Source organism: Paramisgurnus dabryanus, chromosome 12, assembly GCF_030506205.2.
Source record: "Paramisgurnus dabryanus chromosome 12, PD_genome_1.1, whole genome shotgun sequence".
In the NCBI taxonomy this organism is placed as follows: Eukaryota; Metazoa; Chordata; class Actinopteri; order Cypriniformes; family Cobitidae; genus Paramisgurnus; species Paramisgurnus dabryanus.
The window spans coordinates 37,132,422-37,149,713 of record NC_133348.1 but is presented as its reverse complement, the minus strand read 5'-3'; the positions used below and the strand labels follow the sequence as shown (position 1 = coordinate 37,149,713).

The 17,292-nt window shown below is 41.3% G+C and overlaps 1 protein-coding gene across 1 annotated transcript in view; it reads right to left on the bottom strand.

Moving 5' to 3' along the window:
* Window positions 1–17,292, bottom strand: part of LOC135745422 (brain-enriched guanylate kinase-associated protein) — a 206,637-nt gene that overhangs the window by 159,764 nt on the left and 29,581 nt on the right. The gene's annotated exons all lie outside the window — the stretch shown is intronic.

Here is a 17,292-nt window from a genome sequence, read left to right as displayed (position 1 = left end):
ACCGACCACCCCCATTTAATCTACTTATGTGTATATATATATATTGATAATTATGACTAATTGCTGTCACGATCCTGGATTCCTTGTTCATGGTATTTCTAGTCTATTGTCAGGATCATGAAAGTCCCACATGTTTTGTGTGGAAGCATGCAGCCATTGTTGACTTTCAGTCAGCTGTTTGTTTTCTTGGCTGTTTCTCAATGTTAAGGAAGGATCCTCGGAAGCCAGAATTTCGAGGATGCTACGTCATCGACATCCTTCGAAAGGACTGTTCCAATGTCAATGATCCTCGGAATTTCAACCAAGGACTTAGTCCATCGATCGGAAAATATCCCATATACAGGAAAGGATGCATATGTGTATCCTTTGCGCTCTTCGCGCTTTCAAATTACCCACAAGAGCATGTATAATGGCTTCAAAATGAATAACGAATTCATCCGAACAAGAAAAAATATTCGACCAGACACAATCACGTTTTGCTGGAACAGCCCTAATTTATAACCCCCGTAAATCATGAATAATATGTGTGTGAAGTGAATGAGTGTAATCTATGAAATGACATGAATGACATTTTCAGTGGGTCTCTGCAAGTTTTTTGGAATTAATTTTAAAATCTTAAAAACGCTGCTAATATCAATCTTTTTTTAACCCACCCTTTTCGTTTTAGGTCGTTTAATTTAATTACACAAGACCAGAAAAACTTGATAAAATGCTTCACTCTGAAAGTATTCGTTAATAATTACAGACTCTGGTCACAGATGACCTTTTAATTACTTCAAGTTGAAGCAAGCCTTATTGTCAATCTAGGTGAATGGACATAGATATTGAGTATGGATGTGTATGCTGTATGGACATAGATAAAAATGAGCTCAGCAAGTTTGTTGTAATGCTTATTATGCTTTCTGAATTCTTGTCAAAACAGATGTTTTTGGAACTATTCTGTATATGTGTATATATCGTTGCACACACTTGTGCATTAAACATTTTGTATTATTGTTTTTCTGAAAATAGATTTTAATAGATATTTACAGTTATTTAAGTTATAATTATAACAAAAAGCAAAAAATGCTTTTAAAGTGTAATTTTCATGTCATTTGACAAACTTCCGGTTTAAAGCAACACCAAAGAGTTTTTTTACCTTAAAATAACGTTTCCAAAAAAGTTTCAGTGGTTCATCCACTCAAAACAGGGTGAATGGCACTTTCACATTCGCTTTGCAGCCATCTATCGGCCAAAACCGCACTAAAGAAGTTTCCAACCGTCGGGTAGTGGTCCTGTAGTTCAAGTGAAAACTACAAAAACTTGCTTTACGGCAGACCAACAATCCAATCAGAGCCAGCTATGCTGCAGTATTAACGACAGTGGTAATGAACAATTACGCTTCTAACCTATAGGGGGAGCAAAGAGCAATAAGTCTTTAGTGTTGCTTTAAGACCCACCTACTTCCGGTTCCACACGAATACAACAATTTTAAGATTGTTACAGATACATATATAAATACTGACTCCCCTGCACATACCTATTACATAAATTTTCAGTTGCAACTGTGATATTTATTTATTTATTGCTGAAGATTGTGAGATCAAACTGCAACATTGAACCATGTATCAAAAACAGCAATCGTTCAAAATAACTAGAGATAGTTTACGATATCAAAAATATCGAGCAATTTCTTTGTTTAAAACTCACATTAATCAGGTCCCACAGTCCAAACCAAACCCTGAGAAGGATAAGGCTTTGTACACTGCTGAATCTACGAAGGATAAGAAAGAGAAGGATCTCCTGCCAGTGCGACACATGCCTACTTCAGCTCAGGACAGACCTGTCTCTTTTGCTGCAACATTTAAATGGGGAATGGTTGCTGTAATGCGTAACTTCCTGAATGCACAAGAGCAAAGAGAACAACAATATCTACTGGGGTTAAGGAGCAGACATGGGGACTTGTGACTTGGACTCGAGTCGACTCGATTCGCTATTTTTGTGACTTGTGACTTGACTTGACAAAAAATAAAATACTTGAGACTTGACTCGGACTTGGAAGTTAAAGACTCGGGACTTGACTTGACTTGAGACATGATGACTTGAATGACTTGAGTGTTAATCACATCATGTTTTCAGTTTGAATATAAAATATATAAATTATTAAAACAAATAAAGTCGACCGAGCTGGAGCGCAGGCTGAGAATGGTGTTGTCATGACTGAATCACGACACTATTATCAGTCATGCCCTCTCGTACCTTACGCACACCACGCCCACTTAGATCAGATATCAACATGTCAGCCGGAGGGGTACCGAGGGTCATCGCTTTCGGCTTCAACAAGATGGCAAAAGACGAACAGTGCGTTGCAAGACATGCAACATTAAAATTACGGGCAGCCAGACGACAACCTCCAATTTCGTTCGTCATTTAAAGAGCCATTATGCCCAGTAAGTGCTTGTCAATTTGTTAATATCTGGTTAGTTGGTAGTTAGCTAATGTAATAATAGCTAATGTAGCCCTCATCATACCGTCTTGGGGACAAATGTGGGCAAAATAATTTTGATTTATTTTTTAAAATACTTATTTTTATTTTTTAATACTTCTTTTTCAAGTTTGCCACATGAACACACATACAGAGAAAAATTACTTGATTCTACAATGTTAGGGGCGGTTCACATGTCGCGTCTTTTGCACGCTCAAGTTCGTTATTTCAAATTGAGGCACGCGAACGGAAGAGACGCGCACGCGGTGCGACGCGCTCGTTTTTTCTGGCCGCATGTTTGAGAGAGAGAGAGAGAGAGAGAGAGAGAGAAAGAGAGAGAGAGAGAGGAGAAATGTAACAAAGTTTAATGTTGTACGTAAACTGTGTTTTTGAGAGAAAGGGAGGTGTTCAGAGAGGGGTTGGATGTTAAGCTGTTATTTGTTTTACAGTATGGACTCAATGTGGAAAATTTCAAACACGGTTGGCAGAAGTGAAAATAAATAATTTATGAAGTTACAATTTTGTTTGATTCCATGATGTATTTTATTGAACATGAGTATTTACAATGCAAATCCAAATTATTGTAATTTACTGATAGTTACTTACTGTATATCTTATCACTTTATTAAGATCAGATTCTGCAGATAAAATTACAATAATAAGGTGACTTGACTTGGACTTGACTTGACCTACTACATTACTTGACTTGACTTGACATAGCCTGTGACTCGACTTGACTTGACTTGCCCAAGAAAAAAAAATACTTGGGACTTACTTGAGACTTGAAGGTTCAGACTTGAGACTTACTTGAGACTTGCACATGTGTGACTTGGTCCCATCTCTGATTAATATATAATATAAAAGTAATAAATAATGAAAATGTTTATTAATGTGTGTTGATTAGCCTACATTTTTTTTTATGTACTGAAATCTCAGTGATTTAAAGGAGTGCTTTCCTCCACAGATTCCTCAGAATGCCAGATCTGCATAACTAACAGCTCAATGGGCAATCAAAACTAGACCAATAACAACTTAATTTATCTCATAGAAAATCTGAGGGAGGATAAATCATATAACTGTGTGCTGAAAGGTGATGTATAGTTGAGGACAAAAATATTGGCACCCTTGACAAATATGAGCAAAGAAAGCTATAAAACAATGTTTCTCCTTTTGAGCTTTAATTTAAAATATCACAAAAATACTATGTTTTATTGAAGTAAAACAATTGAAATTGGTGGTGTGTGTGTGTGGGGGGGTGTAAATGCATTAATTAATACATGTTTTTCTTTAATACACACTAGACACAATTTTTGCTACCCCTAGAAATAGGGGTGTAATTCAAAGAAAGAGACTTCAGTTGGTTTATAAGATCACTTAGAAAGTGTAAGTTAATGAATAATACAATGTCAGACAATGTAATATGCTCTGGTCCCCTCCCCGCCCACCAGGGGAATGAAACTAACAGTATGTCAAAGTGATGCCCTCAGCATAACATTGGGTTTATAGACAACTGGAAGCATTTCTGGGGACCTGCTAAAGAGAGATGGCCACAATCTGTCCCAGGAAGGAAGTGCTCTAGAAATCTGACCAAAAGTCTTACTTTTGATATTGACTGACTATTCAGGGCCAGGTCAGGAAACAGGCCGACCAGCTTAACCGTCTGTCTGTCAGCTGCCTTGACATGTCAGACATCCCAACCTGCAAAAAGTCATTTCAGGGAGGTATCCCGAAGCCCCCTACCCCCCCCCCCCTCAAAAAAAAAAAATAAAAAAACAAAGGAGGAAAAGGATATGACATTTCAAGATATAAAAGCATAATATTAATTTCTAGAGGCCTATGCAATTATTGGTAACACATTACTAGGTCTCATTTGTTAACATTAGTTAATGTATTAACTAACATGAACTAACCATGAGCAGTACATTTGTTACTGTATTTGCTAATCTTTGTTAACGTTAGTTAATAAAAATACAGCTGTTCATGGTTTGTTCGTGTTAGTTCACAGTGCATTAACTAATGTTAACAAGATTTGAATAATGTATTAGTAAATGTTTAAATTAACATTAACTAAGATAAAAAATGCTTTATAAATGCAGTTCATTATTATATGTTAACTAATGTAGTAAACTAATGTTAGCTAATGAACCTTATTTTAAAGTGTTACCCAATTATTTGTTAATTATTTTACAATATGTAGATTACTTTTACTATTTATATAAGCTGCTTATAATATTTATATAAACAGTTTTATTTATATTCTATTGCAACTTTAAACAGGTCTAAGGAGTTTGTTGTTTTCATGTAGCCTTGGCAACTAGTAGCCAGCCTGAAAAATATGCACATGATATTAAACTTGTTGAACTCACCTCAATGTCAGTTCGGGAGAAGAGATAAAAGCCCGCCCACACTGACAATTGATTGGTTGATTTACCGGAGCAGGCCAATCAGAATGCTCTCTGTCTTACATGCGCTTAATGAGGCACACTAGCACACACACGCAAGGTCTCCCCCTCCCTCTCTGCCGTGCGCGTGCTACTCTTTCTTGCTCGCTCTAGATTCCGGGAGATTTTAACTCATTTGCGGGCATCAGGGAGCCGCTATCAAAATGCGGGAGACTCCCGGAACTTCCGGGAGACTTGGGATGTCTGACATGTCAAGAACACATATATCCTAGCACAGAGTTTATTTTACCAGAGTATCAACACATTTCAACTGTGTCTGTTCCTCAAACAAACAAATACAGAGCACCGTTTACCTCATCTCGTACAAATCTTATTAATATAAAATTAGAAAACAATACATTAAGAAATGAAACTCAAATGTTATAATTCGGCCTTCTTAACTCTTTCGTAGCCATTGACGAGATATCTTGTCAATCAAGAGAAAACGCTCCCCTGCCAATTACGAGTATTTCCGGCTTTTTGCAATACCGCTATTATCCACCAGGTGGGGCCCTTCCACAACTTTTTAAACCTGGAAGTATTGCCCTATGGCAAGCGGCTGCATGTCCGTGTCTGTTTTAAAGATCGCTCTGAATGGGATCTCTATGAAAAGTCTGTCACAAAAATGGAATTATAAAACGGGCAGTTCTGGTTCTTCATTCTGATTGGTTGAAACGCGTTCTAAGCCGTGATAAAATACACCGGTAACCTCACGGTTCAGGCCACATTACATAAGTATCACTGCGCCACTGTTGCTGCGTACTGATTTAAGAAAATAAACACCAGTGTCTTTAATCATATTTTTAATTTGTCTACAATTGCACAATTAATGGCGATATCCAGATAACTGTCGATAAATATTGTGGAGTCATCTCGTTGATAAAGAGAAAACGTTGTCTGAGGAGTTTATAAGTCAAGTTCATACGGCCGCTATTATCCACTGGGGGGCGATCTTACCCAACTTAAACACTGACGCATTCACTCAACACTGAAAACACAGCGTGTAAGGTTTGATGGCTCAGAGAGACCTATATATCCTCAGAGAGATGCTGTAATTTCCAGAGGTGTAAAGAGTAGCTGAAAGCCATACTTGAGTAAAAGTACAGATACCTTACTGTAAAAATTACTTCACTACAAGTTATAAGTCACCAATTTAAATACGACTTGAGTAAAAGTATTAAAGTAACCCAATTTAAAAGTACTTAAGTATTTTTACTCGTACTAAATGTTGGCTCAAAGATGCACTAGTCCTCAAAACGTCTCGGGTTACTAGTGTAACCATTGTTCCCCGAGAAGGGAACGAGACGCTGCGTCGCCGAAGCTACGCTATGGGAACGCCCTCTGCGTGATTGCGTCTGAAGCACGTATGTCAAATCAGTCCAATGGTCAAGTGACACGTCATAGGCGGGTGACGTGGGAACCAGGAAGCTATAAAAAGAGCACCCGGCAAGCCGACTTCAGCTAGATTGTGCCGAAGCAAGGCGAGACAGGGATGCAGGGAGTATGGCAGGGAGACGCAGCGTCTCGTTCCCTTCTCGGGGAACAATGGTTACACTAGTAACCCGAGACGTTCCCCTTCGAGGGAACTCGAGCTGCGTCGCCGAAGCTACGCTATGGGAACGATGTACCAAAACACCATACTACCAAATGCCTGTCTGTGTGTAAAAATGCGCACAGCTTAAGACATGAGCACCTGGGCTCCAGGCGTAGCACCAACATCTAACTCGTAAAACCGAACGAATGTGAGCGGAGAGGACCAGCCTGCCGCATCACAGACATCCTGCATTGAAGCCCCTAGCCACAAGGCTTTGGAGGCTGCCATACCCCGAGTAGAATGAGCCCTGACGGCGATGGGTGAAGGCCGTCCAGTGGTCTCATAAGCCAGAGAGATAGCCTCAACTATCCATTTACTGAGTGTCTGCTTGGTCGCCGGCAGGCCTTTCTTGGGCGAGCCAAAGCACACAAACAGTTGCTCAGACCTTCTCCACAAAGAAGATCTGTGAACATAGGCATCCAGTGCTCGCACTGGACACACCAAGTTAAGCTTTTCCTGATTCCTATCCCTAAATGGGGGAGGACAGAGGGCCTGAAGTACAACAGGTCGTGGCACATTAGTCGGTACCTTAGGCACATAGCTGGGCCTTGGGTACAAGAAAGCCTTAACCATCCCCGGTGCAAATTCAAGGCACGTAGGGGAAACCGACAGGGCCTGAAGGTCACCCACTCTCCTCAGAGAAGTGACTGCCAACAGAAGTACTGTCTTAAGTGCCACAAACTTGACTGGAACGGTCTCAATGGGCTCAAACGGAGCCAAGGACAGACCTTCCAGCACCACGGCCAGGTCCCAAGCTGGGACCCTGGGTCGGACTACAGGCCTCAGCCTCCGAGTGCCACGAAGGAAGCGAACCACCAGCGGGTCTCTCCCAAGGGACTGCCCGACTAAAGGAACATGGTAAGCCGAGATGGCCGCCACATACACCTTCAGTGTAGAAGGAGATAACCCTGCGGTGAACTTTTCCTGCAGAAACTCCAAGACTGTACCAATTGGGCAGTTCACAGGGTCGTGCAGGTGTTTGCTGCACCAGGAAGTAAAGACTCTCCATTTAAAGGCATAAAGCTTCCTCGTGGAGGGAGCTCTGGAGTGAAGAATGGTCTCGGCAGCCTCAGCTGAGAGACCAGATTCTATGAGTCTGGCCCCCTCAGTGGCCAGACCCACAGTTTCCATAACTCTGGACGGGGGTGAAGAATCGAGCCACCCGCCAGAGAGAGGAGATCCCTCCTGACGGGTATTTCCCAAGGTGAGCCGTCGAGGAGGGACACCAGGTCCGAGAACCATATCCGGTTCGGCCAGAGTGGGGCTACCAACAACAAGCGGACGTTGTTGCGACGAACCCTCTCCAGAACTCCCGGGAGCAGAGCGATCGGGGGAAAAGCGTACAGCCGTAGCCTCGGCCACGGCTGAACCATGGCATCCAGTCCCAGCGGTGCTGGAAGTGTGAGAGAAAACCATAGCGGACAGTGTGTCGTCTCTCTGGACGCAAACAGATCCACTTCCGCCTGGTAAAATCTCGCCCAGATGGACTCCACCACCTGAGGGTGGAGCCTCCACTCCCCGGGCCTCAGCCCCTGTCTCGACAGGACGTCTGCTCCCTGATTCAGACACCCGGGAATGTAGACTGCTCTGAGGGACAGCAACTTCCCCTGTGTCCACAGAAGGATATGGCGCGCCAATTTGTACAAAGGGCGTGAACGCAAACCCCCCTGGTGGTTGATGTACGCGACTACCGACGTATTGTCTGTCCGGACTAACACGTGATGGCCCCGCAGGTGAGGGATGAAACATCTCAGGGCGTAGAACACTGCCATCATCTCTAGGCAATTTATATGCCAGCTGAGCTGCCTGGCCCCCCATAATCCATGAGCCAGATGGCTCCCCATAGTTGCTCCCCAGCCTGTGAGGGAAGCATCCGTTGTCATCGTAACTCGACGGAACTGAGCCCCCAACATCAGTCCTTGGGAGAGAAACCATGGTCTCTTCCAAAGATCTAAGGCACGAAGACATCTGCGCGTGACCTTGATCAGACGGAACGGGTTGCCCCTCGGGGAAAACCCTTTGGTTTTGAGCCACCACTGTAGCGGTCTCATGTGAAGCAGCCCAAGGGGTATCACATTGGACGCTGCTGCCATGAGCCCCAACAATCTCTGAAATTGTTTTACAGTGTGTGACTGGCCTAACTTCACTCTGCCTACAGCCAAAAGAATGGATTCCACACGAGCAGGGGACAGATGTGCCTGCATTGTCGTTGAATCCCATATAACGCCAAGAAAAGCTGTCCTCTGTACTGGAGAGAGCATGCTTTTCTTTGCATTTAGCCTTAACCCCAGTTCTCTCATGTGGGTCAGCACAGCATCTCGATGCTGCGCTGCCATACTCTCTGATTGGGCTAAAATTAACCAATCGTCTATGTAGTTTAAGACACGGATGCCCCGGAGTCGTAATGGAGCCAGCGCTGCATCCATGCACTTTGTAAATGTACGGGGTGACAGAGATAGACCGAAAGGGAGAACCCGATATTGGTAAGCCACGCCCCCGAAGGCGAACCTCAGGAATCTCCTGTGTTGCGGGAGGATAGATATGTGAAAATACGCGTCTTTTAGATCTATCGTCACAAACCAGTCCTCGGATCTGATTTGTGTGACGATCTGCTTTATAGTTAACATCTTGAACTTTAGTTTTGCAACAGACCGGTTCAGATGACGTAGATCTAAAATCGGACGTAACCCCCCGTCTTTCTTTGGAACTATGAAATAGCGGCTGTAAAACCCTGACTCCCTGTTGTGAGGAGGAACACATTCTATGGCTTCCTTGCACAAGAGAGTTTCTACTTCTTGTTCCATTATTAGAGCCTGCCCAGCACCCACTATGGTAGATAACACGCCGTTGAAATGGGGTGGCTGGTTGCAAAACTGAATTTTGTAGCCCTTTTCTATTATTTGCAAAACCCACTGAGACACGTTTGGCAGGAGTTTCCACGCTGCCGAATTTTCTATAAGGGGGACCAGCCTCTCGAGACTGGCTTTTTGTGTACTGCTTAAACTTTCCCCGGTGCCCTGAACCAAACTGGCAGGGTTCAACCTGGGTGATATTAATGCCTCCCTCCTCGGAGAGAGGTCTTGCGTGCCCCGCGCACGAGGCACACAAGAATATGAAGCCGCTGTGCCCCGAAACACACACTGCGGCGGGGTTAACACACTGACATCCCGAGGGCATCGAGGAGAGACGGGCACCGTGTTGTGAGGTGACTGCCGGCTCTCCCCGATTGGGGGCTGCCCTCGGAAACATGACACTACGTCCCTCAGGACTTCTTTTTAGCCGACGCCTTCCTCGCCATAATAACAGCCCTCAGGTCTGTTTTCTGTTTAGAAGATGTCTGAGTACGACCGCCCGAACCCCAGTTCTTTTGAGGGGGACCACGAGTGGCAACACTACGCTTCTGCGATGCTCTATACGATGGCTGCTCCCGCCCAGCAGCCCTAGAATCAAGAGCACGGCGGGGGAGATAGCGTTCGAACGCCGCCGACTGCTTACGAGCCTCCGTAAATCTCTCGACGACAGTATTAACGGCATCGCCGAAAAGACCGGAGGGCGCAACGGGCGCGTCTAAGAGGAAAGCCCTATCTGAGGATTTAAGCTCAGACAGATTAAGCCATAAATGGCGTTCCGTGGCTACGAGAGCTCCCATCGATCTACCCACGGCTTTCGCAGTTTCTTTAATCGCCCTGAGTGACACATCAGTGACTCGACGAAGCTCTTTAAAAACATCAGACGTACCCCCCGCCTCGGTATCCAAATCTTTAAGTAGTTCTGCTTGGTACGCCTGTAAGACAGCTAGGGTATGCAGTGAAGCCCCAGCCTGCCCTGCAGACTTATACGCTTTACCCACTAAAGGTTAACCTAACCGGTTTCGTGGGAAGCGAAGGCGATTTTAAAGATGACGCCGCAGCGGGGGAGAGATAGCTCGCAAGCGTCTGCTCCACCCGGGGCATCGTTAAATACCCGTGCTCACCCATCCCCACAATGTTGGAATACATGGCGGCGTGAGGGGTATGAACACGGGCCGAATACGGAGCTTTCCATGATCTCGACAGCTCGCTGTGGAGATCAGGGAAAAAAGGCATGTTGCGCCGCGAAGGTTGAGATTTTTGCTTTAAAAAACGCTCGTCTAACATGCTCTGAGGACGAGCGCTCTGTGTTTCCGCCGGCCAGTCTAACTTTAAGCGAGCCACAGCATTAGTGACAACCTCCATCAAATCATCGAACGCGGGGGACGAATGAGAAGGCTCCTCAGCGTCCACCACGTCCACAGACATAATATCGACTTCCTCGGACGACGATACATGCAAAACTGGGCTCCCGCCCTGGGCGGAAGAAACCGCAGCGCGTGCTTCCGAATCCAGAGACGGGGCGCTAGATCCCGCGGGTGAAGGCTGAGAAAGGGGGAGACCCGTCTCAAGCTCGTCCGCGAGATCTAGTTGTGATCCCCACGATCGCAGCTTCCGCCCTGCCTCGGCAGCAGCGGGGCCAGAACCGTGGGGAACACGCGGCTCACCACCCTCCTCGAAGAGAGCGAGCCGCGAGCGCAACGTACGGAGCGGCATCCTTTCACAATGTGCACAACCACCCCTCTCAAGAGATGATCGTGCATGTTGTGCCCCGAGGCACATAACACAAAGACGATGCGAGTCCTCGCTCGTAATGAAACGAGGACACGGGGAAGCACACTCCTTAAAACTTTGCTTAGACATGATAATGACACGCACTCGCTTGCTGAGGCACAAAGAGCTGAAGTCGGCTTGCCGGGTGCTCTTTTTATAGCTTCCTGGTTCCCACGTCACCCGCCTATGACGTGTCACTTGACCATTGGACTGATTTGACATACGTGCTTCAGACGCAATCACGCAGAGGGCGTTCCCATAGCGTAGCTTCGGCGACGCAGCTCGAGTTCCCTCGAAGGGGAACAAAGAGACATTGTAGGTCAGAGAAAACCACGAAAGTTTATTTTTGATATAGAAAAGAAATCAAACACCTCAATATTTCGACATGGCAGAACAAACATAGTCATAGTCTTTTGACTAAAATTTTATTTAGTTTTAGTCATTTATTCATCTAAATTGATTTAGTTTTAGTCTAATTTTATTCAACTAAATGCCATGAGATTTTAGTCTAGAAATCTACATTAAATTTAATTTAAACCCATTTAATTTTAGTCTAGTGTCATTGTGTACATGAATGTGCCATGCTGACAAATAGCCTAGCTTTGTGATACCAAATATGGTAACACTTTACAATAAGGTTAATTAGTTAACATTAGTTAGCTACATTAGTTAACATGAACTAATAATGAACTGCACTTATACAGCATTTATTAATCTTTGTTAATGTTAATTTCTACAATTACTAATAAAATCTTGTTAACATTAGTTAATGCCCTCTGAACTAACATGAACAAACAATTAAAGCTTAAATTTTTATTAACATTAACGAAGATGAATAAATAATGTAACAAATGTATTGCTCACGGTTTGTTCAAGTTAGTTAATACATTAACTAATGTTAACTAATGAACCTTATTGTAAAGTGTTACCAAATATTCTTATGTAGGCCTATCCTAAAAAAGATATCATTTTAATATTAAAAAAAAAACAATATTATAGTACAGTAGGTTGTTACACACTGTAAAAAGTTTTTCGTTCAACCAATTACAAAAATATATGGTAATGATTCACATCTATATTTTTTTTCTTGAGCCAATGAAAAATAAATAACTTGCCCTAAACAATATTTTCTATGTCTATAAAAACTATTTTATAAAACTTGGCACAAAGTATATTTTTCTTGTTGAAAAAGTAAATTTATTTAAATTCTATTTTTGATCAGAACAAAAATATATTGATTCAATTAAAACAAAAAGTTTATTTAAAGAAATTCTATGTATTAAGTTTTTTGTTTTTTCAAATCAAATAGATATAAATTTAATCAAGTAATTTTTTTATTTCAAATATAATATGCATTAACAATTATTTGCTTTATCCAATCAAAGAGAAATATTTAATCAAACAATTATTTTCATTTTCACAAATCATTTTCAAAAATACACGTTAATGGAAATTATTTATTTTCAAAAACTAAAATGGAAAGTTGTGGATTTAATAAAACATTAAAGGAACAATCTTAAAAAATAAAATCATTTTCATTACATCAACATTTATTTACTTGTACATGACTTCCAAACATCAACAATGTCAGTCCTCAAGATTTAACTTTTAACTGCTAGGTGTGGTTTCCCAGACAGGGATTAGACTAGTCCTAGACTAAAATAAATGTAAGAACTATCCAAACTGAAAACAACTCGTACTGACATATAACATGCACAAAAGTAATGTTTTTAGTAAGGCATGTTTGTTAAAACTAGTTATATTTCCCAATTAAACTAAGGCCTAGTCCTAGCTTAAACTAATCCCTGTCTGGGAAATCAACCCCTAGTGTATAGCAACAATTCTGTACTAACTGACTTTTCAACAATGTTTTTTTACAGTTGTATATAATTAGCAGCATCATAAAATACAATGAGGAAAGAGAAAGAGCGATAAATACACTACAGCTGCATTTCTAGTAGTGATAAAATTGAGAAATTGATGCATTTCCATAATTTACTGCATTGTTCTCGATTAAGGCTGTTGTTTTCTTAAGTTTATTATGACACATGATCCCATCTCAACACATTGGTGTAAACTTGCAACTTTCAGCAGAACATAGCATTGGAACGAGTTGCAGGTTTTCAGTAGTCACATCACAATTTCATCTGAACTGGGCTTGACAGCTTCTACTACTGAAATACTGAACCTACTTTAGAATGCCAAACATAGACACCACTCAAACATGTAAACTGGGATGTATAGGAACTCTTAATTAAGCTCTATGGTAGAGCTGGCCGTAGGGCCTCTTAACTTTGTTGGTCATGCCTTTTTGGTCCAGCTTCATGATCACTTTTCTGGATACATGCAAATGTCTTGGGATATTCCAGATTTAGGAGCATAAAGAAGGCCCAGGAGAATGGCAACAGCACTCATTCAGAACCTCTTGTCCCTCAAGTATGATGCCAATGTCTATGGGTTCACCTTGCGCAGCTCTAATGATGAAGATTGCCATGGTTTCCTGTTGAGGAATTTGTTCAGCCTCTTTTTTTCATCAGACACCTGGAAAACAAATCAGGAATTAATAGAGCTTGGGTTTCCCCCAGATTGACCTCTTAATACAATTAACTTACAACTTATTTAATGTACAATAAACAAAGTTAGTAAACAAAAAGTAATTCAAAATTTGCCTGTATCGTGACACGTGTCGTAGCAGAAAATTGTTGGTGATACACAGCCCTACTTAATAGGACATGAGTGTGAGAAAGAAAGTTAAACGCATCTATACCTTTACTACAATTGGCAGCAGCCTTGTCTTCTCCAAGATGGCTCCATCCTTCTTTCTGACAACTACACAGCAAAATCACTAGTGTTAAAAGTACAATGCTGGTGTTTATAGGAGTACCACCAGACCTGATGATACCTATATATACACCAGCAGTGTACATTTAACACTGGTGATTTTGCTGTGTAGGATCAGTTCACTGCACTTTTTATTGCGTTCCTGCATTAATCTGGCTTCAAGGGGTATTGTGGTTACTTTCAAGGACTCTGCATTCACCTGGGGAACATATGTCAAATAAAGATAGGTGATGTGTTTAAAAGCACAGCATGTGATTTAACATGTATTTGATAACATTGCTTAATCCATATTATATGAATAATGCTATTGTACCTCTTGATCTTTGAAGTGAAGGGTGCTGGCCATCTTGCAATAATACGGAGCAAAGATTTTTTTTCTTGTTAACAATTTCTTGCCACCGAAATGCCAACGTCTTAACCCTCTTCTCTCTTGTTGTTTTGGCATTGATCCCAATCTTTACCTCAGACAAAAGTGCAATTCTCTATTGCTAAAGGGACTCTGTGATCTCAATGAGAGGTAGAAATAGGTAATGGTTAGACTCATTATTTCCCACCATAACTTCAGCTATGGTAATGTAACTTGAGGTCGTTTCCACGTGCTATCCCAACTCCAATATCCTGCAAAAGAGTGAGAGAAGTGAGCAAGTTAGATAGGATGAGACAGAGAGAAAAAGATTATAATTTTCCTAATAAACACACCAATTATAATAAATGTAATTAAAATGAGTGACTGCTGCCTCAGTCGACGGAGTGAAACAAATAAACGAAAATGTAATGTAAATTAGCTGTATTGGCGCTTATTAAACTAACGTTATTTTGAAAAGCAACCGTCGTCGCCCGATTGGCGCCAATGCAGCAAAAATTCTACTTAAAAACATAAATAATGAGCACATTGTCGGCGTGGCAAGTCAAAACTGCGTTAAATGTAAAAAAAAATACTGCGTGTAAGTCACACATGTTACCCAGTCCCTTTAAATTACAGTACATGTAACTAGCTCCTTTACCTAGGTTGTTCTACGGTTTTAACGGCACCATTAACGTTACTTAACGTGTACGCTGACTCGAGATGCTCAAATAAAAGTTCACGTTAAACTAACTAACCATCCTAAAATACGCCACAGGTATATTTTTGTACTTATGTTCCCCTTTGAAATCGGTCAGGCATTGATTAACGTCAACATGCACCGTTACGGTGTACACGAGCGAATACCAAGTTAACGTTTTTAAACTAACGTTATCTATCAGAAAAGGTCAGCAGAGCGATATAATATCAGGCATAAAACTAAATGCAGGAGTAAATAGTTGTTTCACTTACTTGTTTTATCCGCGATGCAACCGCTCCTCAGGTGCAGGAGAAAAATACGACTGAACGCGCCGCAAACAGGTGGTGAGTGACTGGTCGAGTTTGTGTTAAGTGCGCATGCGCTGGCCGGCGTGTAACCTTAAAATTGAACATTCGTCAATACAAAAATATCTTAGTTGAGCATTTGATTAAAAATATTTATGTTTAACAATTTTTTGAACTAAAAAATATAACTTGAAAAAGAAAACAAATAATATTAAACTGAATTAAAAGACAAATTATTAATTGGATAAAGTATTGCTTGAAAAACTTTTTACAGTGCAGTTAATATACAGTAACAGAAATATGATAATGCATATTAAAAACGGGAAGTTGTTCATTTGAAAGATTAATTGAAAACACTTGTAAAACGTAACACCACTATCTAACATTAAGTGCACTAAATTTCTTCAATCATGCATCCCTCTTTACAGTAAATACATTACAGCATACTTGATTAAATGTGAGGACAGTGAAATTGTACACTTATTATAAATCTTATAATGTACTTAAGTTACTCAGGCAATCAGTACAGGACATCGCTGGTTTATTTAGCTTATATAGTAATTATATCAAGTTATGTACCAGCTCAGGTTAGCTGATAAAGTAGCATCAGAGTATATAAACATTTGTGCTTGCCTTTGAGTTGCGGGATAACCCTCGTGCAATCGCGCTTCACTTTTGTTTTGATTGTAGCATCACAAGTTTAACAAAGGGTCCCTTGACAGAATCAAATGTGATATGAATTCATATGTCTGCTCTTTATCTCTTCTCTCAGACCAGACGCGAACTTTTCTCTACAGTTTATGACATACGCAGCACGCAGATGTCCCGCTACGGTGGCTCAACTCAAGCCATTCAGCGTTTGACATCAAAGTACCGCGAGACCAGACTTCTCCATATGCATTTGATTCGCTCTCGCAGTACTTTGATTTCATACGATTGCCCTGCGTAGCGCCACATGAAGTCCCTCAGTTGTGTGTTTGCGTCTAACCTCGCGACCACAGATTCTATCCATCATCACCCTCTGACAATTTCGTCTCGTTTTTATTTGACGAATAAACAATGTAGCGAGTAACGGTAAGTGTCATTTTAAATGTGGAGTAGTGGAGTAAAGAGTACAAATACCCAATCAAAAATGTAATTGAGTAGAGAGTAAAAGTTGCTTATATTTTTGATACTCAGTACAAGTACAAAGTGGCCCCAAAAATACTTAAGTACAGTAACGAAGTACATTTACTTAAGTACTTTACACCTCTGGTAATTTCCAATAATTTCCACCACTAAAGATAGCTTTATTAGTACTTTTCCAGACCTGTCCCAAATGAATCATGTAGCAGATAACCGTGAAGATCTGGATATTGTAATAGAAAACTTAAACAGGGTTTGTTCTAGCACACTGGAAGCCGTTGCTCCCATTAGAAAAAAGAGAATCAAAGCTAGAAAACTGGAACGAAATTGGAGAGGCATAAAGTTAGAGGTATGGTGTACAGCATGGAAAGTGAGTGTTCAACAATACAGACATGCTATAAAAGCCGCCAGATCTACCAACAGTATCTCAGCAAGCTTACTGATGAAAATCATAAAAAACATTGTTTTCTCTTTAGCACAGTTGCAAAATTGACTAAAAGAACAAACAGAAACCGATACTAAACTTCAACACAATAGTAACAACTTCATGAACGTCTTCTTTACTAACAAAATTACGGTTATTAGGGAAAATATCCAAGCTATGCAAGCAGCCACCGCTCTAGCCAATAGTACATTTAACACTATATTACCACATGGATATACCACAAAATTACTAAAAGGGTTATTCCCTTTTAGTATCAGACCCAGTATGAAATATTGCTAACTCATCACTAGAACTAAGATACGTTCCAACAGCTTTCAAACTAGCAGTTATTAGACCGCTCATCAAAAAACCACACCTTGACCAGGGAGATCTTAACTCTTTCACCGCCATTGACGAGATATCTCGTCAATTA